General features: G+C 38.5%; 1 pseudogene; it reads left to right on the top strand.

Annotated features, from left to right (window-relative positions):
- The first annotated feature begins 15239 nt into the window (after positions 1-15239).
- On the top strand, positions 15240-15817 carry LOC148564171 (uncharacterized; annotated as a pseudogene).
- The last annotated feature ends 6380 nt before the right edge of the window (positions 15818-22197 follow it).

Genomic DNA, 22197 nt, shown 5'->3' with positions numbered 1-22197 from the left:
AAGCAAAGCCTCACTTAGAAGGACAATGGGACAAGGAGAAGGAAGCTCAGAATTTGAGCTGAGCAAGCACAGAGGATGTCAAGCTAGTGACAATAAAAGAGCGCTTGTTGGGAGGCAACCCAACCGGAGGTAACTATCTTTTCATATCTATTTCAATAAAAAGGTTAATTAGTTTTATCTAGATTGCAAGAAGCTAAGTTTGGTGTACACACCAAAACAATATAAAGGAGAATGAAGGATTCTAAGTTTGGTGTCCACCAAAACCCCATTGTAACACACATTCTCACTTTCTGCATAATGTTGGGCTTCAAGCATACTGGATGAACTAGTTAGCCATTTTACTGTTTTTCTTAGTTTTCAGTTCTATCACTTTTGAAAAAGAAAAAGAAATTATCACACATGGTTAACCATTGGCAAGGTACTAAGTTTGGTGTTCCCACACCAAAGTAAGTTCAAAAAGCCCGCAAATAAATCATGAAAATTAACCATTGTTTCCAAGTGCTTGGGGAACAAGCAACTTTCAATATCACTGCAGAGTATCATACAAGCTTTTGGAGATGTTTAGCATCATCAATCAAAGAGTTGAAAGATGAACATGAAGGCCAGCAATGATGATGATGAGAAGAAGGAAAGCAAGTAAACTTCAACAGGTTGTATTGTTAAGTGATTGTTTTACATCAAATATTGCTGTAATTGAAGGTTGGATTGTATCCTTATCTGCCCTGCTTGTCTGCATAGTATAGTTTTTTTTACCCCTGCCTGCCTGCATAGCATAGTCTTTCTGTGATTTAAGAAGCAAGATGCTTGATCATTCACAACATTCTTATCTTCAAAACTTGTTTGCACTCAATTTTCAAGAAATGCATCACATGAAAGTTCTTTGAAAAGAAGGATTGAGGAATCAATCAGTTTTGAGGCAAGCAAAAGATTGGGAGAAGTGGTGGTTCTAGTTGTATGAATGTGTATTGAGGTTGCATGCTTGTGAAAACTTGCATGGGAGCTCATAGGCAGGACATGAAGTTCAAAGAAGTATTGTGGAGATTCTCAAAAATCTATTGATCCAAGAAGCAGCAAACAAAAGAAAATAAAGAAAATACAAAAGCAAAAAGAACATGGCCCAAGGCTCTGAGCATCAATTACTAGGCAGAAAAAGAAAGAAGAAACAAAACTCAAAGAGTTGTTAGCGTAGTGAAATGCTTGTGGTTGAGTTGTGTCAAAGAAAGAGGCTTGAGCAAGTAAATCCTTAGGGGTGCTTCAACACCTAATACCTTAAAACCAACTGGTTTAGGAGTATTGATTGAAAGCTTATTTAAAGAGCCGCTTTGAGACATGACACTTAGAGTCAAGGCCAAAGCAAAGAAACTATAAGCTACTTCAAGGTGACTACATATAAAGAGATCTCCATGACACCATTTGGATGAAAATCCTAAGACCTAAGACTCCCAATATGTGAGGACTAGTAAGCACTGAAGCCCTTGCATGAGCATATGATTTAGAATTTACCCCACTGTTACTTGATCACTTCACTCACAGGACCTGACAAGTTGTTCTTCAATCCATCTTAAATGAAAGAACCTTTGAGCATAAATCTTTTCTTGCTTGGGGACAAGCAAGCTTTAAGTTTGGTGTTGTGATGACAAGCCATCTTAGCCTATTTTAACTAGTCTTTTTCTTTAGTTTTCATTAGAATTATGCACTTTCTTGAGCCATAAGCAAGCTAATTGGGTAGATTTTCATGTTTCCTTTGATTTAATCAACCATGTATGAATTCATGCTATTTCATGAGGTTTTATACTATAATTGTCACATATTATGAAAGAATGAATATCTCATGATTTTAAGCATAGCTTTGATGTGTTTGGTTAATTAATGATAGGTGAAGAAAGCTTGGAGAAAGGTTGAAGCAAGAAGGAATGGCTAGGAGTAAAGGGAGGACAATGGAATAAGTGAAATTGAACCAGGAAGCAAAAAGCTGGACCTAAAATTAGCCTCAAACTTTTGCACAAACTTTTGGGTGAAAAGTTAGCCCCAACGTTAGACCCCTAACTTTTGGGCTAACGTTGGAACTTAAAAATCACTCCCTGGGCACCAAAAGTTTGCGCCAACGTTAGACCCCTAACTTTTGGGCTAACGTTGGCACATGAAAATCACTCCCTGGGCACCAAAAGTTTGCGCCAACGTTAGACCCTTAACTTTTGGGCTAACGTTGGCACATGAAAATACCCCCTGACCACCAAAAGTTTGCGCCAACGTTAGACCCCCAACTTTTGGGCTAACGTTGGCACATGGGAAATACAAAGGGGGAGCGAAAGTTTGCGCCAACGTTAGACCCCCAACTTTTGGGCTAACGTTGGCGCCATAAGTGCACAAGGTAAAGCCAACGTTGGAGCAAAAGTTAGACCCCTAACTTTGGCACCAACGTTGGTATCAGCAGATTATGGTAGCTGATATGAAAAGTTGGAGCAAAAGTTAGACCCCTAACTTTTGCTCAAACTTTTACTCCAACTTTTGCAAAACTCCAACCCGGTTCAATTGGTTCACTTTGGTTCCTCTCCAAACTCCAAGAGCAATCAACCAAGGTCTCTTTCAACCCAATTCCACCAAGAGCAAAGGCCCAACTCAAGGCTTGAAGATCATTTTGAAGAAAGTGTATAAATAGGAGAGAATTCAAGTTTTCGGAGAGCTTTCCCTTTGAATTTTCATAATAGTTTTCGGAGAGCTTTGGTGTTGAGCAAATTTTAAATTTCTAAGTCTTGGGGAAGGAGAATTGAATTCCCTTCCTCTTAATTTTCTTGCTTTCAATTTCAATTACAATTGCTTCGGATCTTGGGTGGAGAATTGAAGAACTTCTGTTTCAATCTCACCTTGGGATCTCGTTTAACTCCCTGCTTAATTAAATTTCAGTTTCGGTTAATTGCTTCTTCATCTATTTTCTTTGCAATTTACATTTCCTTTGCAATTGTTCTTGTTGGATCTAGGAAGGCATTGAGATCTAGACTTGGTTTTCTAGTCTCTTGGGTCCTGAGATCCGGATTTCCCATTCCCTGTTTACTGTTTTCATGCTCATTTACATTTTTGTTTTAAGATCCGGTTCGATTCAAGTCCTTCTTTACTTCTCTGTTCGTTGCAATTTTACATTTCCTTGTTTAATTTCTGCAAATCCAACTCCCCATTCCCTTTACAATTCAAGCCATTTACATTTCTTGCACTTTAAGATTTTGCAATTTACGTTTCTTGCGTTCTAAGTTTCTGCCCTTTAATTTCTTGTTCTTTAAGATTCAGCACTTTAATTCCTGTTCTCTTTAATTTCATGCCAATTACCCATTCCCTTTACTTTCTATGCAATTTAAATTCTACAAATCACAAATCTCTCAACCAAATCTTGATTCGCTTGACTAAATCAACCACTAAACTAAAATTGCTCAATCCTTCAATCCCTATGGGATCGACCTCACTCCCGTGAGTTATTATTACTTGATGCGACCCGGTGCACTTGCCGGTTAGTTTTGGGTGTTTTGGAGAAATTCATTTCTTCCAAGAAAATATCCCATCATGGTTCTTCAGCCTCCAGAACTCCTTTACAATTTAAAGCTACTCCTATATATACTACTCTTCTCAGCTTCTAGTTCACTCTTCAAGTCTTGGGCCTTTGGATCTTGAGTTTGAAGTAGTTCCTTTCTTTATTTGGGCTTGGCTTTACTTGCAGAGAGAAAGTGCGGAGTGGGCAGAGACTTAAGCTCAGGGCGTAAGGAGGGTTAATCATTTAGTGAAAGTCCAGGTTCGGGAACGTTAGTGACACTTAAAACCCCTTTTGCCTCACATTAAAACCCACGTTAACTAGGTTAACGTGGCTTTTAACGTTGCCTTGTCAACCTTCGAGAACGTTAGTGACACTCAACATTGTCACTAACGTTCCAGTGTGCCCCTTTTTGCTTCACGTTAAAGCTCATGTTAACTAAGTTAACGTGGATTCTAACGTGGCCTTTGCCATCCTTCGAGAACGTTAGTGACATTCAACATTGTCACTAACGTTCCAATGTGCCCCTAGGTCTCACGTTAGAGTTCACGTTAACTAGGTTAACGTGGCTTCTAACGTGGCCATCTTTTAGCCATCCCAACGTTAGTGACAATGTTGAGTGTCACTAACGTTGGCTCATCCTTCATTTCTCATCGTTAGCTTCCACGTTAACCAAGTTAACGTGGAAGTTAACGTGACTCTTGGGGGTTGTGTGGTTGCTTCAACGTTAGTGACAATGTTGAGTGTCACTAACGTTGTCGACAACTCTTCATCTTCTACGTTAGTTCCCACGTTAACCAAGTTAACGTGGGAGTTAACGTGGTACTTAGCACCATAGGCCAACGTTAGTGACAATGTTGAGTGTCACTAACGTTGGCTTCTCTCCCTCGCCCTTAACGTTAGAGGCCACGTTAACTAGGTTAACGTGGCCACTTATGAGTAATTGCCAACGTTAGTGACAATGTTGAGTGTCACTAACGTTGGCTCAACTTCTTTTCTCCACGTTAGAGTTCACGTTAACTTGGTAAACGTGACTCTCTAACGTGGGCATTGATGGCTTTTATTGGCAATCACTTTTCTCATTAATCTTTGCAAGTTACCTCCCCTTTTCTTGCTTCTTTTTGGTCTTGAAATCAATCAACAAAGTGCATCAAAGCTCTAGTCTAAGTCATGAGTAATGCAACATAATATTTGTCACTAAACTTATGCAAAATCCTCATGAAATCATGTAAAATGAACAATGTATGCTTGAGTCAAGCCATAAGTGAATATTTACCCAAAACTAGCTTATTTCCTAAAGAAATGCATGAAACTAACCTAAAAACAGTAAAGAAAAGGTCAGTGAAACTGGCCAAGATGCCCTGGCATCACCTCCTCTAAGGAAATGTGGTTACTGGTCTCATATGATTCTGGTGGTTTGGGTTCCTCATGATTTTCTTTGAGCTGTGGCAATTATTGTTTGCCTTGTTCATCAATCAAGGGAGTTCCCAGATGTGCTGGTTGTGCTTCAGTGCTTGTTTCTTCCTTTAGTATCTCACTGTGATTCTTCCTTGGTTCCTTATTCTCTTGATCTGTTTCTTGTGAGAGTTTGAAGACATTAAAGCTGAGTTGTTCATCATGGATCCTCAAGATTAGCTCCCCTCGCTCTACATCTATGAGTGCTTTGGCTGTAGCTAGGAATGGTCTTCCCAATATGATTGGGTGAGTGTGACTCTCTTCCATGTCCAATATGACAAAGTCTGTTGGGAGGAAGTATTTCCCAACCTTTACCAACACATTTTCCACCACTCCTATTGCTTGTTTTTGAGTTTTATCAGCCAGCCTGATGACTACATCTGTGGGCATTATCTCATTGATCTACATCTTCTTCATAAGGGATAAGGGCATTAAGTTGATGCTTACACCCAAATCGTAGAGTCCCTTATCAAACATGGTTTCTCCGATGGCACAAGGAATGTAGAAACTCCCTGGGTCCTTTCTTTTTGTAGGCAACTCTGGTTGAATGAGGGCGCTGCACTCCTTGTTCATCACTATAGTTTGGCCTCCCTTGAGTGAGATTTTCCTGGGAAGCAGTTCCTTCATATACTTAATGTATGCAGGCATTTGTTGGATGGTCTTCATGAATGGTATGTTTACATGCAGAGATGCAAACAAGTCAAGAAATCTTGAGTATATTCTCTTCTCCACAGTACCATTGAGTAGTCAGGGAAAGGGTGCATAGAGTCTCAGCGGCTTCTGTTGTGAGATTTTTGGTTCTTGGTGATCTTTTTCCTTCTTCTCTGCTGAGGTATCTCCAGGTTGTTCTTACGGCTTGTTTGGCTTGTCCTCAGTCTCCTTACCACTTATAGTGACCATCTTGCAATCTTCCCATCTTACTTTCTTTGTTTCACCTCTCGGATTTTTCTCTGTGTCACTTGGGAATCCATCTGTAGGTTTGGGAATCTGTTCAGAGAGATACCCCACTTGAGATTCTAACCTCTTGATGGTGTCTCCCTAGTCTTAAAATTTTCTCGCACTTCCTCCTTGAACACCTTGTTGTCTTGAATCTCTTTGCATATGCCTTCAAGCAGGTTCTCTATCCTTGAGAGTCTGTCTTCAGATGATGGTAGGTTGGGATTGGAGGTAGAAGGATGAGGAGTGTTATTTTGGTTTTGATATGGATGTGGAAAGGTGTTGTTATGGTGGTGTTGATATGTTCTCTGTGTGAATTGTTGGTGAGCTGCATTGTTGTTGGGGTTGTGACGTCTCTGATCTTGGCTTTGATCTTGTTGATTCCCCCACCCAAAGTTTGGGTGATTCCTCCAACCAGGGTTGTAGGTCTTGGAGTATGGGTCATGATTTTGTCTAGGTGAATTCCCAATGTAGTTAGCTTGCTCCTGTTCACTCTCTGCCTCTGCACTCACTCCCTCTTGGGTTGTTGATGAGGTGGTGATTGCTGCTACTTGGTTCCTTTCCATCTTCATGGTGAGGTCAGCTAATTATTTGGTAATGAGCTTGTTTTGGGCCAGCAGAGCATCTACATTGTTTAGCTCCATCACTCCTCTAGTGTTCCCTCTTTCGGAGGCATAGAAGTAGTCATTCTCTGCTACCGTTTTAATGACATCTATGGCCTCCTCAATGGTCTTCTTCTTGCTCAGAGATCCCCCGGATGAGTGGTCTACTGCTTTCTTTGATTCATAAGAAAGGCCTTCATAGAAAATGTGTAGCTGCACCCATTCATTGAACATATCTGGTGGACACCTCCTTGTTAGTCCTTAAACCTCTCCCATGCTTTATATAGAGTCTCACCATCCTGCTGCCTGAAAGTTTGAACCTCAGCTCTCAGCCTGTTGATTCTTTGAGGAGGATAGAATCTGGCTAAAAATTTGTTCACCACATCTTCCTAGGTTGTCAAACTCTCCTTAGGGAAGGATTCGAACCATTTAGATGCTTTATCCTTGAGTGAGAATGGAAATAAGAGCAGTCTATAGGCGTCAGGATGAACACCATTCGACTTCACAGTATCACATATCCTCAGGAAGGTGGTTAGATGTTGATTGGGGTCTTCTTGGACGCCTCCTCCGAATGAATAGTTGTTCTGAACAAGGGTGATGAGTTGTGGTTTTAGTTCAAAGTTGTTGGCATGTATGGTTGGCTTTTGAATGTTACTCCCACAGTTTCCTGGGTTTGGGTTGATGTAGGAGCCTAGAACTCTTCTTTCTTGCCCAGCATGATTTGCTAGACCTTCTCTACCATGGTTGTGAGCCTCTTCTTCATGAATATTCTCCATATTCTCCTCCATGTCTAGTTCAAAGTACTCTTCCTCTTCCTCAGCACCCACTACTCTTTTTCCTCATGCTTCCCTCCTTAATCTAAGGAAGGTCCTCTCAGGTTCAGAATCAAAGGAAGTTGAATTAACTCAACAAAAATTTAAATCAAACAAAAGAAAAATGCTCAATCTAGTTATCCTCTAATTTAATTATTGTTGATTCAAAATCAATCCCCGGCAACGGCGCAATAAACTTGATACGCACAGAAAACTTGTCTCTAAACAAATTTTATTCGGCAAGTGTACCGAATTTTTCGTTAAGTAAAAACTCACAATAGAGTGAGGTCGAATCCCACAGAAATTGATTGATCAAGCAACTTTAATTAGAGGAATTTTCTAGTTGAGTGAACCAAAATTTGATTTGAGATTTGCAGAAAATTAAATGGCGGAAAAGTAAATAGCAGAAACAGTAAATGCTAGAAATAAAGAGCTGAATGTAAATGGCGGAAAGTAAATTACAGAATCTTAAACGGGAATGGGGTAATTACTCATAAAAGTAAATGGCAGAAATTAAAGAGAGTGGGTAAGATCAGAAATGGGGAGTTCATTGGGCTCAGAAGATGTTGCATTCTCCGGATCAAGTTCATTTTCATCTCTTCCTCAATCAATGCATTCATTGATCTCCTTGGCAATCTTAAGTGATCGAATTCCAATTTCTTGGTAATTCAATCTCTCAAATCTTGATCAATAGCCAATTCCTTGGTCAATTGCTCATGAGAAGAGATGAAGTATGGTCACTGATTATACCACATGCATTTCCCAAATCAAGTGTTGGTAGGATTATAGTCACATATCCATCCAAAGCCAATTTGGTCCAGCATGAGAAAGCATTTCTAGCATGATCTCTTCATTCCTCTTTCAAGGTTCAGAAGAGATCCAAGTATGAATAGCTTCTTTTCCAAGATAACTACCCAATTGGATGAAGATCGAAAGCTTTCTAGTAAAATCAAGAGAAAAGATAGAAGAAGGAGAATGAAAACTAATATTGATCCATCAAATTACAACAGAGCTCCCTAACCCAATGAAAGGGGTTTAGTTGTTCATAGCTCTGGAAAATGAAAACCAAGATGGAGAATACATGATGAAAGTAAAACTAGAAGTGTAGAGAAAGTAAAATTCAGAGAGTAGTTCTATGCCAAAGGCTCCCTATAGTTCCCAACTCTCTAACTAATTCAAAGCTACTCCTATATATACTACTCTTCTCATCTTCTAGTTGGCTCTTCAAGTCTTGGGTATGGGCCTCTGAATCTTGAGTTTGAAGCAGTTATCCTTTTCATTGGGCTTAGCTTTGCTTGCAGAGAGAAAAGGTGAAGTAGGCAGGGACTTTAACTCAGGACGTTAGTGGTGTCAACGTTAAGTGAAAGTGTGGGTTCGAGAACGTTAGTGACAATCACCTTTTTCACTAACGTTCCAAACCCAAATATGATCACGTTGACTTCAACGTTAGTGGCACTAACGTGACCACTAACATTGCCTCTTGGTCCTTCGCACACGTTATTGGGACTTACCTTTCCCAATAACGTGGAGAGTTCTCCCTTGTCCCTATGTTAGAGTCCACGTTAACTAGGTTAACGTGGCTTCTAACGTAGCAGTGCCAATTCTTCGAGAACGTTAGTGACACTTACCTTTGTCACTAACGTTCTAATGTGCCCCTTTCCCACGTTAGAGTCCACGTTAACTAGGTTAACATGGCTTCTAACGTAGTAATGCTAGCCATCCCCAACGTTAGTGACAAAGGTGAGTGTCACTAACGTTGGCTCATTATCTCTTTATCCACGTTAGCTTCCACGTTAACTAAGTTAACGTGGGAGTTAACGTTGCTTATGGTGGCTCTTGGTGGTTCACCCCAACGTTAGTGACAAAGGTAAGTGTCACTAACATTGGCTATCAATTGCTCTCTCCACGTTAGCTTCCACGTTAACTAAGTTAACGTGAGAGTTAACGTGGCTTATGGAGGCTTGGCCAACGTTAGTGACAAAGGTGAATGTCACTAATGTTGGCTTCTCTTTTGCTTCTTAACGTTAGAGTCCACGTTAACTAAGTTAACGTGTCAACTAACGTGGCTAATTATGACCTTGGACCAACGTTAGTGACAAAGGAGAGTGTCACTAACGTTGGCCTTATCGTCTTCTTCCACGTTAGAGTTCACGTTAACTTAGTTAACGTGACTCTTAACGTGGGCTTATGATGGCTTCGAGGGCGTTATTGGCGATTACCTTTCTCATTAACTTTGCAAGTTAGCACCCATTCCACGTTAGAGGTCACGTTAGTGGGTCTAACGTGACTGCTAATGTGGTTCTTCTTTGCTTCCTTTGTCTTGAAATCAAGCAACAAAGTGCATCAAAGTTCTAGTCCAAGTCATGAGTCATGCATCATCCAATTTGTCATATAATTCATGCAAAATTCTCATGAAATCATGTAAAGTGCACAATGTATGCTTGAATCAAGATGTAAGTGAATATCTACCCAAAACTAGCTTATTTTCTACGAAAATGCATGAAACTACCTTAAAAACAGTAAAAAAAAAGGTCAGTGAAACTGGCCAAAATGCCCTGGCATCACCGATACCACGGAGGTTCTAATCTTAGATTAGAAACTCAAGAGATATGCACTCAAGCTATTGCAGATAGAACGGAGGTGGTTGTCAGGCACACATTCATAAGTGAGAATAATGATGAGTGTCACGGATCATCACATTCGTCAGGTTGAAGTATGAGTGAATATCTTAGAATAGAAACAAGCGTGATAGAATGGAAAACAGTAGTAATTGCATTAATTCATCGAGACACAGCAGAGCTCCTCACCCGCAACCATGGAGTTTAGAGACTCATGCCGTCAAAGATACAATATGAAATGTGTAAAATGTCATGAGGTGTGTAAATACAATAGCAAAAGGTCCTATTTATAGAAAACTAGTAGCCTAGGGATTACAGAAATGAGTAAATGATGCAGAATCCACTTCTGGTCCCACTTGGTATGTGCTTGGGCTGAGCATTGAAGCTTCCACATGTAGAGACTTTTCTTGGAGTTAAACGCCAGCTTTTGTGCCAGTTTGGGTGTTTAACTCCAGCTTTTATGCCAGCTCTGGCGTTTTGATGCCAGAATTTTTATGCTGACTTGGAACGCCGGTTTGGGCCATCAAATCTCGGGCAAAGTGTAACAACCCCGGTTTTCGAGTACGCGAGATTTTTTCTGAAAGTACGGATTTCTCCGGAAGATCAGTAAGGGGAAAACCTTTGATATATCATCAAGTATCTCAATCCTCATTGTCATTATGTCATCTTTAAGCTAGAACCTTTTATGAGGCAAGCTCGATAACGCATTGATGAAGAACCTAGTTTTTGAACAGTATCGGTTAGGAGTTTTGATTCGATTTTTCGTATATAGTCTCAGTTTGACAAACCGGACTCGATTTATGAGAGAAGAGAGATAATAGGATGATTTTATCATTATATTAGTATTAGAATCTTCTTGAATAATTTTATAAGGTTACCTGGTCAGTTTTAGTTAAAAACAGAAAATCGGTTTAACCGGGTTCACAGTTTACTGGTGCAGCTTAGCACCAGCACTCTCTTATGACTTTAGCAATGCTAAGGCCTTATTATACATGTCTTATTCTCATAATAAATATGTTACTAGTGTCATTTATGCTAGTAGCTCAGAAAATAATTTTTAGAGATATTTTTGCAAGTGTTCCGATACATCTAGTTTTAGTAGTTATACACCTGAGATATTTTAATATTATTTTAATCCACCTCCAAGCCAACCAATCACAACTCATCCTACACCCCCAAAACCCCCAAGGCTGGCTCATTTCCACTTTGTGGCCGAAAATAGGAAGAGAGAAAAAGAGAGAAAAGTTCTTAGTTCCAAATCTTCAAAGCTTGATTTCTGCTGAACAAAAACTCAAATTTGAACAAAAACGCCATTTAGCGGCGGTTCCTGGAGCCGTTTAGCGGCGGTTTTGAACCGCCGCAAAACATTTCGCGGCGGTTTCATGAAACGCCGGAAAATAGGGCGCGGCAAAACGGATAGCGGCGGTTTTAGTCAACCGCTGGAATAACCGCCGCGAAATGTAAATGGGTTTTGCGGCGGTTATACCGCCGCTAAATAAAAAATAAACGAAAGTAACAATGTCATGCTGCCACCAAGCCAAATGACTCTTCGATATATAACGCTAATAATTATGTATATCATATGAACACATTTTATTGCCATACAATTTCTTGTTGTATACTTTATATCTGATCATAGTTATTATAGTCACCTTATATATTGGGCAAAATGCACAATTAAACCAAATGGACGACCAAATTACACAAATCTACCAAATTGAAAAATATTACCAGGATATCCCAAAAGTACATTCTTATGTAATTCGAATTAGTCCCATTCGAATGACACAAACCAACACTAATTCGAATTAGTCCTAATCGAATTAGTAGTGATGCTTGTAATTCAAATTTGTCCAATTCGAATTATGCTTGCATGTAATCTTAGGGGAGTTCGAAATAGGGTGATTTAAATTATACATGCTAGGACATCCCTAGTAATTTAAATCGGTCCATTTCGAATTAATTTTGGACCATAGTAGATCAAATTAATTTATATCTATTTATATATGATCCAATCATATATAAAGAGTACATTTAATAATATCCATAATGAATTCAATAAAAAGTACATTCAATAATAAATAAAAAAATAATAATTATAAATATTTTTTATAAATTCTTAAAAATCTAACATTTTCTAAAAATATTTATTAAGATTTAGAATTTAGTCTTTAATATTTAAAATTAGAGAAATATTTGCCAAAAACATTATATTTGTTGGTCAGTTAGAATTATTGAATTTATTAACCATGATAATATGCAGATCATTAATTGGTTTTTATTTAAAAATATTTTTATTCTATTTAGTATTTAGTTTTGGTAAAATATTAATTAATTTTTAATTTTGTTATTATGAATTCTTATATCTAAGAATACAGGTTAAGATTATTATTAATAAAAATTTTAAATTTTTTATTTTAATAAATGCTCAACAAATTATTAAAATAAAAAATTTAAAATTTAAAATTATAATTTGGTAAAGATATAAAATTTTAAATTTTTAATGATTTGTAGAAAATATTTTTAATTATTATTTTTAATAATTTATAGAAAATATTTATAATTATTATTTTTAGAAAATGTTTGATTTTTAATAATTTATAAAAAATATTTATAATTATTATTATTTTTATTTATTATTGAATGTACTATTTATTATATTCATTATGGGTATTATTAAATGTACTCTTCATTATACTCTTTATACACTTTTGGACCATATATAAATAGATGTAACAATGATTTAAACATATGTATCTTAAGATACTAGTGTTTACTTAACTAGATTATACCCAGATGGTTATTACTAAAGAAAACATTACAATATGTGGTAATACGCATTTTGCGGCGGTTTTGTTAAAACAAAACCGCCGCAAAATGTAAAACAATAAATCACCCGACGCACATATAGCGGCGATTTTTGAAAAGACGCCGCGAAATGCAAACCATATGAAAATATAGCGGCGGTTTTTTAAAACCGCCGCTAAATGCCGGCTTGATTGCAGCCCAACTTCTAACCGCCGCTATATGCGCCGCAATTTGTCTTTTCGCGGCGGTTTCACACAACCGCCGCAAAATAACCATCGCGATCTTAAGGAATTGTTGTAGATCAAAATTCCAATCCGACCAAAATGATCCTCTCTTCTTTCTCTACATGATCATATGACTTATCAACGCTGGAATCAAGGTGAGTTGGCTGCACCATCTCTCTTTGATTCGGTTTCAAGGAAACATGCTTAAACATGTGTTTTCTTGATGTTCTTCCTTAGGAATCATGCTTAACTTTACTTGAGGGCCAAGAAACATGAAATTCCAGCAAGTCTAAGGTTAGAAATCACCTCCTAACGTGCTGAGGGAGATTTGGTTAGTTGAGGGTTTTTTGGATTTAAAGTTGTTCTTCATGTGATTTAGGAGGAAAAAGTGCTTAAGGACCACCTGAAAATCTAACTGAATTAGGAGCAGCAAAACCAGGTAGGGTTTGGTAAAATTAATCTTGATTGATTGTGTTTGAGTTGTGTGATTATGATATGGTTTGGCTGTGCTTGAAATTGATTGTTTATATGAGTGATTCTTGTTAAAATTTTGGTGAAAATTTGATGAAATTTGATGATATTCAACTTTGAATTTATGTTCTTCATGGCTGCTGGAAAAATGAACCCTAGGACTTAAATTGGGGTTTAATTTATGTTGAAATCAAGTAAGAAATAAGGGGCTTTAGTGGCTGGGAATTTATTTTGAATTTTGGTAAAAATCAATTGCTGAAAAGACTGAAAAATGGTAAAAACAGAGAAAGAATCTAAAGAATTTATGAAGAACATGAAGAACACTTTGAGTGTGGTGAAGAACAATGAAGAATAGGCTTTAGATCCTTAAAAGGGCAAGGAAGTAAAAATTTTGGTGTTTAAGGGGTTATTTAGTAATTTCTAAAAGTTAGGGTGGTTAAAGTAGAAAGATTAAAAGTTACGGGTGGTAAAAAGTGAATTTTAAAGGTTAAAAGTAAAAGGTAAGTTAATTTTCGAAAACTAATGATAAAATAATAAATAATAATAAAATATTAAATAATAATATTTAATTAAAAATAATATTTTAATAAAAATAATAAAATAATACGAAAAAGGCAGTTTTTTGTAAAAGCTTTAAAAAGACAACTTTAAGCGTAGAATCTCATAATTACCTTCATAAAACACTTAGCGAGTGGTAAGAACATATTAGTGAGGCAAAGATAAAAGAAAGATAAAAAGATAAAGAAAAGATAAAAATTGAAGAAAAAGTCTATAAAGTTTTAATGACAGAAAAACAGACATAGACTAGCGAACAAACTAGGGCAACATAGTTAGTTCTTGAGTTCCGACTAGGGTTAGGTATTATATGAAAAGTTAAAATATTTCAGTATAGACTTAATGAACCTATACTTGGGACAGGCTAACTATTCATACCGAAATTTACATAAGCTTTACATACGTACGTTAAGCAGAAAAATCAGAACAGAATAAAGAAACACAAAGAATATAGTAAAGTAAAGAGATAAAGAGAAAAAGAGTACTATAGATACAGAGGAAATAGTAATCAGAGAAAAGAAAAGAGTTACAGAGGACAGAGTAACCAGAGCAGAGTACAGGGATACAGAGAAAAGAGAAACTAGAACAGAGCAAAGAGATAAAAGAGATGAGTAATACAATAAAGAGATATTGTTTGCTTATTCGTTGCTTAATGCAACCCAAGAGATAATGTTTATTATCTGTTGCTTAAAGCAACCCTAGAGCTTCTGTAGGGAAACTAGGATACCTACAGCAATTTTCCGTTCCCAAGAGTATATTTCCTGCGAGTAGAAAGCAGAGGCTGTCTCAATAGAGCTGCTAATAATTATATGCGCATATATTTGAATGGAAGATCGTATCCGGGAAATCGTGAACTCGTGACCAAATAAATGTCAGGAATGCAGGTGCTAACCGACACATGAGCTCATGGCCTGTAGTAGGACTAGACATGCATCATTCTTGTCTGCGCATCGTCCTCTGTCGCATTCCTACTTGTGTGTGATTTATTTCTTTATGTTTGTTTGCTCGAGTGCTATGTCTGTGCTTTATCTTCTTGTATCTTCTGCTTATGTTCTGTTCTTTGTTTTTTTTCTCTCTATTTTTTTAACTTCCGTTTACTACTTTACTGTATCCTATTATCCATCCGCTAATCAAAAACAAATAAATGAATGTAACTAACAACCCCGACCCTACTAAGAACTCCCCAGTTCTTACCCCTTCTCTCCCTTCCTTCCCTCAGATGGAGACGAGCGTGATCTTCTATGAGTACGAGGACCCTCACGTCTACGAGGATCCAGTACATCACAGTTACTTCATTATGGGTTTGGAGCCTCATATTAGACGATATGCATTACCTACTCGAGCTTTTCAACATCCTCTGTCTAGCCCGCATTTTGACCCCGATGCTCCTTACGACTTTCCCTTATCCTGGTTACATCCTGACGCACCTGGACATCCTTTTTCTGATGAACCCGAACCCCCTATACCAGCTCAACCTTTGAATGTGGTGGAACCTGAGCCTATCATTTCTGGTGAGTCCAAGTTAGCTGGTGACTACGTACCTGTGATACCACCAGAGTAGGACTTTTCCCCTGAGCCGATCACTGACTTTCCACAGCCTAATGAGCCGTCACTACCGGACGGTGGGATAGCTCCTATATACGCGAACGGACCTGTGCTCGTGAATGGCTTTGTACGTAATGACAGCAGTATTTCTGGTAGATCTGAGGATATAGTTGTAGCTGCGAATGATGAGGAGGAGGAGGATCCTGAGATAGAGATAGAGCAGGATGAGGAGATGGACGAGCCTCACGGCGATTTTCTGAACGGCCACGTGTAGATATAGTGTGACTGCGGAAGGGGCATTCTTTTGATGACACTCTAGTCTGACATTATCTGTTAGTTGGTCTCTCACTTGTGTTAGTACACCCGAGAGCTAGGAGCTATATAGTGGTTAGGCTAGCCCGGGTGCCAGTTTAGCGGCTTTTTTTGTATAGGCCAGGCCCCGGGAGTGTCGTGTATATATTAGTTACGTAGGATGACGAGGATGTGAACTAACTTGATCTTTGTAAATGCTACATGTTTTGTTATAGTGTACATGATGTATATTATCTCCTATATTTCTATATTTCTCTACACTTGCTTTTATTGCTCTCAGTGTATGCTTGTTTATTTTTCATTATCATCCGCAACGAATAAAAAAAAAGGTACTCGTAAAATTGGCAACGTTCTAACAAGGAACAGGCTCATATTTTAAGTAATAGTTAATAATTAGGAAGAACAAGTTGGTAACACTTAGCTTCTTGTATGACCATGGCATTCTGGGAGTTGGGTCATTACACAAAGTATAAACTATTATATATTGCTGAAAAGCCCAAGATGTCTACTTTCCAACGCAATTGAGAGCACGCCAATTGGGCTTCTGTAGCTCTAGAAAATCCACTTCGAGTGCAGGGAGGTCAGAATCCAATAGCATCTGCAGTCCTTTTTCAGCCTCTGAATCAGATTTTTGCTCAGGTCCCTCAATTTTAGCCAGAAAATACCTGAAATCATAGAAAAACATACAAACTCATAGTAAAGTCTAGAAATATGATTTTTATTTAAAAACTAATAAAAATATACTAAAAACATACTAAAAACAATGCCAAAAAGCGTATAAATTATCTGCTCATCAGCTGCTCAATGGCTGGAAGCCTTTCCACAAGAAAGCATCACTAGCTGGGAGGATCTAGTGAGCAAATTCCTAGCCAAGTTCTACCCACCTCAAAGTATTATTAGATTGAAGACATAGGTACAAACCTTCACACAGATGGATGCAGAATCCCTCTATGAGGCTTGGGAGAGATACAAGGCCTTGATTAGAAAATGCCCCTCTAAAATGTTCAATGAATGGGATATACTTCATAATTTCTATGAAGGATTGACTCTAAAAGCTCAGGAAGCATTAGATCATTCAGTAGGAGGTTCATTGCAACTAATGAAGCCAGCAGAGGAAGCCCAAAACCTCATAGATATGGTGGCAAATAATCAATACTTCTTTGTTCATCAAAGACAATGCCAACCAGCCCAGAGAAAGGGTGTACTGGAGTTGGAAGGTGTGGATACTATTCTAGCTCAAAACAAGGTGATGCATAAGCAAATCCAGCAACAATTTGAGCAGATGGCTAAAAGGATTGATAGTCTGCAAGTTGCATCAGTAAATGTCACCAATCAACCACCAGCTAGGTTGGGACAAAATGAGGAAAATTGTGAAGATCAGCAACAGGAACAAGTGAACTACATGCACAACCAAGGATCCAGCTAGAATGAATTCCATGAAGACACATACAACCTCTCTTGGAGAAACCATCCAAATCTAAGGTGGGGAGACAATCAAACCAGCAGCCTTGGTAGAAGAACTCAAACCAGAACAACTCAAGAAACACAAGCCACAACCAGCAAAAATACTAACCACAATCCATACAGAAAACCTCAAAACAACTACCCCAATTCCAGCTATTATCCAACGAATAACCCAGCCACTAACCAAAATAACTATCATCCACCCTCAACATCTCACAATCAGCCACAGATACCACAAGATGCTGAAAGGATCTCAAACTTGGAGATACTTATGGAAAAGATGATGAAACATCAGGAGATGACCAGTAAAAATTATGAAGCCTCAATGAGAAACTTAGAAAGGTAGATTGGGCAACTATCTAAGCAAGCAGTGATTGAGAGACCAACAAGCTCACTCCCAAGTGATACCATTCTGAATCCCAAAGAAGAATGCAAAGCAATCTAATTAAGGAGTAGAAGAACCTTGGTGAAAGACAAGGAAACTGACAAGAAGGCTATAGAGAATGATAAGACCATCAGCAAGAAAGATGAAGCTAGCAACAAGGAAAAAGACAAGCAAGAAAAGGAAAAAGAGGAAACTCAAGCTCCAAAGAAGGGAAAGCAAGCTATTGAGGAACAATCACAAGCTTCTAAGAAGGGGGAGAAATCGTGCACTCCTGCCATTCCATACCGTCAAAGGTTGCAGAAGGAGATTAAAGACCAACAGTTCCCTAAGTTCCAAGAAGTGTTTAAGAAGCTAGATATCAACATTCCACTTGCTGAAGCTCTAGAGCAAATGCCTTTATATGCAAAATTCCTCAAGGAGCTCATTAACAAAAAGAAAAGCTGCCACGAGAAGGAAACTATCATCCTAACAGAAGAATGCAGTGCTGTCATCCAAAGAGGACTTCCTCCAAAGCTCAAAGATCCAGGAAGCTTCATCCTATCTTGCACTATAGGCAACAGAACATTGGACAAAGCCCTCTGTGACCTAGGAGCCAGCATCAATTTGATGCCCCTCTCATTAATGAAGAAGCTTGCAATAGAGGAAGTCAAGCCTACCAGGATGTCACTCCAAATGGCTGACAGATCACTCAAAATACCAAATGGGGTTGTGGAAAACTTGTTAGTGAAGATTGGAGAGTTCATCTTCCCCACTGACTTTGTTAACTTAGACATGGAAGAAAAGGGACACAGTTCAATCATATTGGGATGGCCTTTCTTAGCAACAGCAAGAGCCATCATTGATGTGGAGAAAGGAGAGATGACCCTCAGGGTGCATGATGAAAAGATTATCATCAATGTCTTTAAGGCCATGCAATATCCACTAGAGAAGGAGAAGCACATGAGAGTAGAGATGATAGAAGAAGTGGAGGAAGAGCTACTGGAAGATAACAACCAGGAGGAACAAGAGTTCATAGAAAAGGAAGTGGTAGAAATCTCCTTTGAAAGCAAGACAGAAGAGAAGCCAAAACAAGAATTAAAGCCCCTCCCCCTCATCTCAAGTATGTATTTCTTAGGGAAGCAGATGCCTTACTAGTAATCATAAATTCCTCTCTGAACACAAAAGAAGAAACAAAGCACATTGAAGTGTTGAAGGCTCACAAGACAGCCTTGGGTTGGACGGTTGATGATATCAAGGCCATAAGCCCTGCCATCTGTATGCATAAAATTTTATTAGACGAAGATTCAAAGCCTATAGTTCAACCCCAGAGAAGGCTCAACCCAACTATGAAGGAGGTGGTTCAAAAGAAGTCATGAAGCTATGGAATGCGGGGATAATCTTTCCAATCTCTAACAACTCATTGGTAAGTCCGGTTCAAGTTGTACCCAAGAAAGGAGGAATGACAGTTATCTCCAATGAGAAAAATGAGTTGATTTCTACCAGGACAGCGACTGGATGGAGGATGTGCATAGAATATAGAAGACTCAATGATGCTACAAAGAAAGATCATTTTCCTCTCCCATTTATCGACCAGATGCTGGAAAGATTGGCTGGCCATGCCTATTATTGCTTCTTGGATGGATACTCTGGGTACAATCAAATAGTGGTGGATCCCAAGGATCAAGAAAATACTTCCTTCACCTGTCTATTTGGAGTTTTTGCTTACAGAAGGATGCCCTTTGGTCTGTGTAATGCCCCTGCAACTTTTCAAAGGTGTATGCTTTCTATATTTTCAGACATGGTGAAAAAATTTTTAGAAGTCTTCATGGATGATTTTTCTGTCTTTGGCAATTCATTTAACACTTTCTTGCACCATTTAACTCTTGTTTTGAAAAGATGCCAAGAAATTAACCTGGTATTAAACTGGGAGAAATGCCATTTCATGGTTCCTAAAGGCATAGTTCTCGGGCATAAGGTTTCAAGCAAGGGTATAGAAGTTGATAAAGCAAAAATAGAAGTCATTGGAAAGCTTCCTATACCTATTAATGTGAAAGCAGTGAGGAGTTTTCTTGGACATGCTGGTTTTTACAGGAGGTTCATTAAAGATTTTTTAAAAATAGCAAAAATATTGAGCAATTTGCTAATGATTGATAGTCCCTTCATCTTTGATGACAATTGCAAGCATGCCTTTGAAACTTTAAAGAGAAAACTCATTACAGCACCAATCATCACACCCCCTGATTGGGAATTACCTTTTGAACTTATGTGTGACGCAAGTGATTTTGCAATTGGTGCTGTGTTGGGGAAAAAGAAAGACAAGCTGCATCATGTTATATATTATGCTAGCAAGGTGTTGAATGAAGCACAGAAGAATTATACCACCACAGAGAAGGAGCTCTTGGCAATTGTATATGGATTTCATAAATTTACACAATACTTGATTGGTTCAAAGGTGATAGTATATACTGATCATGCTGCTCTCAAGTATCTCATGTCTAAACAGGATTCAAAGCCAAGGCTTATTAGGTGCGTACTGCTGCTATAAGAGTTTGATATTGAAGTAAGAGATAGGAAGGGGAGCAAGAATCAGGTGGCAGACCATTTGTCAATAATGCCACAAGAGGCCAATCAAGATGTACCACGGCAAGTGAATGAGAAATTTCCTGATGAACATCTTTTCCAAGTCCAACAAGCACCTTGGTTGCTAACCTAGCAAACTACAAGGTGGGAAGAAAGATCCCTCAAGAACTCTCCAGGCAACAAGTGAAAAAGCTACTCAATGAAGCCAGGAAGTTTTTGTGGGATGAACCATTTTTGTTCAAAAGATGTCCGGATGGAATGATTAAGAGGTGTGTCCCTGAAACTGAGATGAGAGACATATTATGGCATTGTCATGGTTCAGCCTATGGTGGACACTTTGGACCAGAGAGAATAGCTGACAAAGTACTACAAAGCAGATTCTATTGGCCAACTATATTCAAGGATGCCAGAGAGTTCGTTCATCAGTGTAATGAGTGCCAAAGAGCTGGAGGACTGTCAAAAAGAAATGAAATGCCTCAAAATTTCATTCTTAAAGTGGAGCTATTTGATCTTTGGGGCATTGATTTTATGGGCCCTTTTTCCCCTTCATACTCCTTCAAATACATTCTGGTAGCAGTGGAGTATGTCTCAAAGTGGGTAGAAGCTATAGCCACAACCACATGTGATGCACAAATTGTCCTTCAATTCCTTAAGAAGCAAATTTTTACTAGATATGGAGTGCCTAAGGGTCTTGTCAGTGATGGTGGCAGTCATTTTTGTAATAAACAGATGGAGAAAATACTTCACAAATATGGGGTGTTGCATAAAGTAGCCACACCATATCACCCACAGACCAATGGCCAAGCAGAGCTTGCAAATAGGGAGTTGAAGATGATTTTGGAGAAAACTGTGGGAACCACCAAAAAAGATTGGGCCAGGAAGCTGGATGATGCCTTGTGGGCGTATAGAACAGCATTCAAAACCCCTATAGGAAGGTCTCCATTTCAGCTGATCTATGGAAAATCATGCCACCTTCCTGTGGAGCTAGAACACAAAGCTTACTGGGCCACTAAGCTCCTCAATTTTGATCCCCAAGCAACAGGAGAAAAAAGTTTGTTGCAACTCAATGAGCTAGATGAATTCAGAATGGAAGCTTATGAGAATGCAAAGATATACAAGGAGAGAGTTAAACAGTGGCATGACAAGAAAATTTTGAAAAGAGAGTTCAAACCAGGACAGCAAGTACTCCTATACAATTCCAGGCTCAAGATTTTCCCAGGCAAGCTCAAGTCTAAATGGACTGGCCCGTATTTGATCACAAAGGTTCTCCCTTATGGAAGCATGGAACTTTTGGATGAGGTGACAAAAGGACACAATCACAGCTAATGGCCACATAGCAAAGCATTATTTGGGAGGCCCTTGGAACAAAGAAAAGGAGGTCCAAGAATTAAGTTGAGCAAGAATGAGGAATGTCAAGCTAGTGACATTAAAAGAGTGCTTATTGGAAGGCAACGCAACCAGAGGTAGTTTTTCTTTTCCTAACTATTTCAACAAAAAGGTTCAGTGGCTTTATCTGTATTGCAAGGAACTAAGTTTGGTGTTGCACACCAAAACAATTTAAGGGAGAATGAAGGATGTTAAGTTTGGTGTTCCACCAAAAATCTCATTTGGAAACACATTTTCGCCTTGTACATAAATAGTTGCTAGCTCCAAGCAATCAGAGAAACTACTTAGCCATTGCCTGGTTTTCTAGTTTTTAGTTTTGTGACCTTCAGTAAAGGCACAAGGTTTCATATAAATGGTTGACTTGTTGCATAAGAGACATTGGCAAGGAACGAAGTTTGGTGTTCACACACCAAAGTAAGTTCAGAAGCCTACAAACAGATTCTACATATTAACCATTTGCCTAAGGGCTTGGGAAACAAGTAACTTCTAAGGATTGTATAGGAAAACATTCAACCTTGAGAAGAAATCTGCATCATCATCCCTAGGAG

This window comes from Arachis ipaensis, chromosome B5 (assembly GCF_059453495.1).
Source record: "Arachis ipaensis isolate K30076 ecotype BB chromosome B5, ASM5945349v1, whole genome shotgun sequence".
NCBI classification, from domain to species: Eukaryota; Viridiplantae; Streptophyta; class Magnoliopsida; order Fabales; family Fabaceae; genus Arachis; species Arachis ipaensis.
Note: the sequence above shows the minus strand (reverse complement) of the source record. Positions and strands in the feature narration are given on the sequence as shown.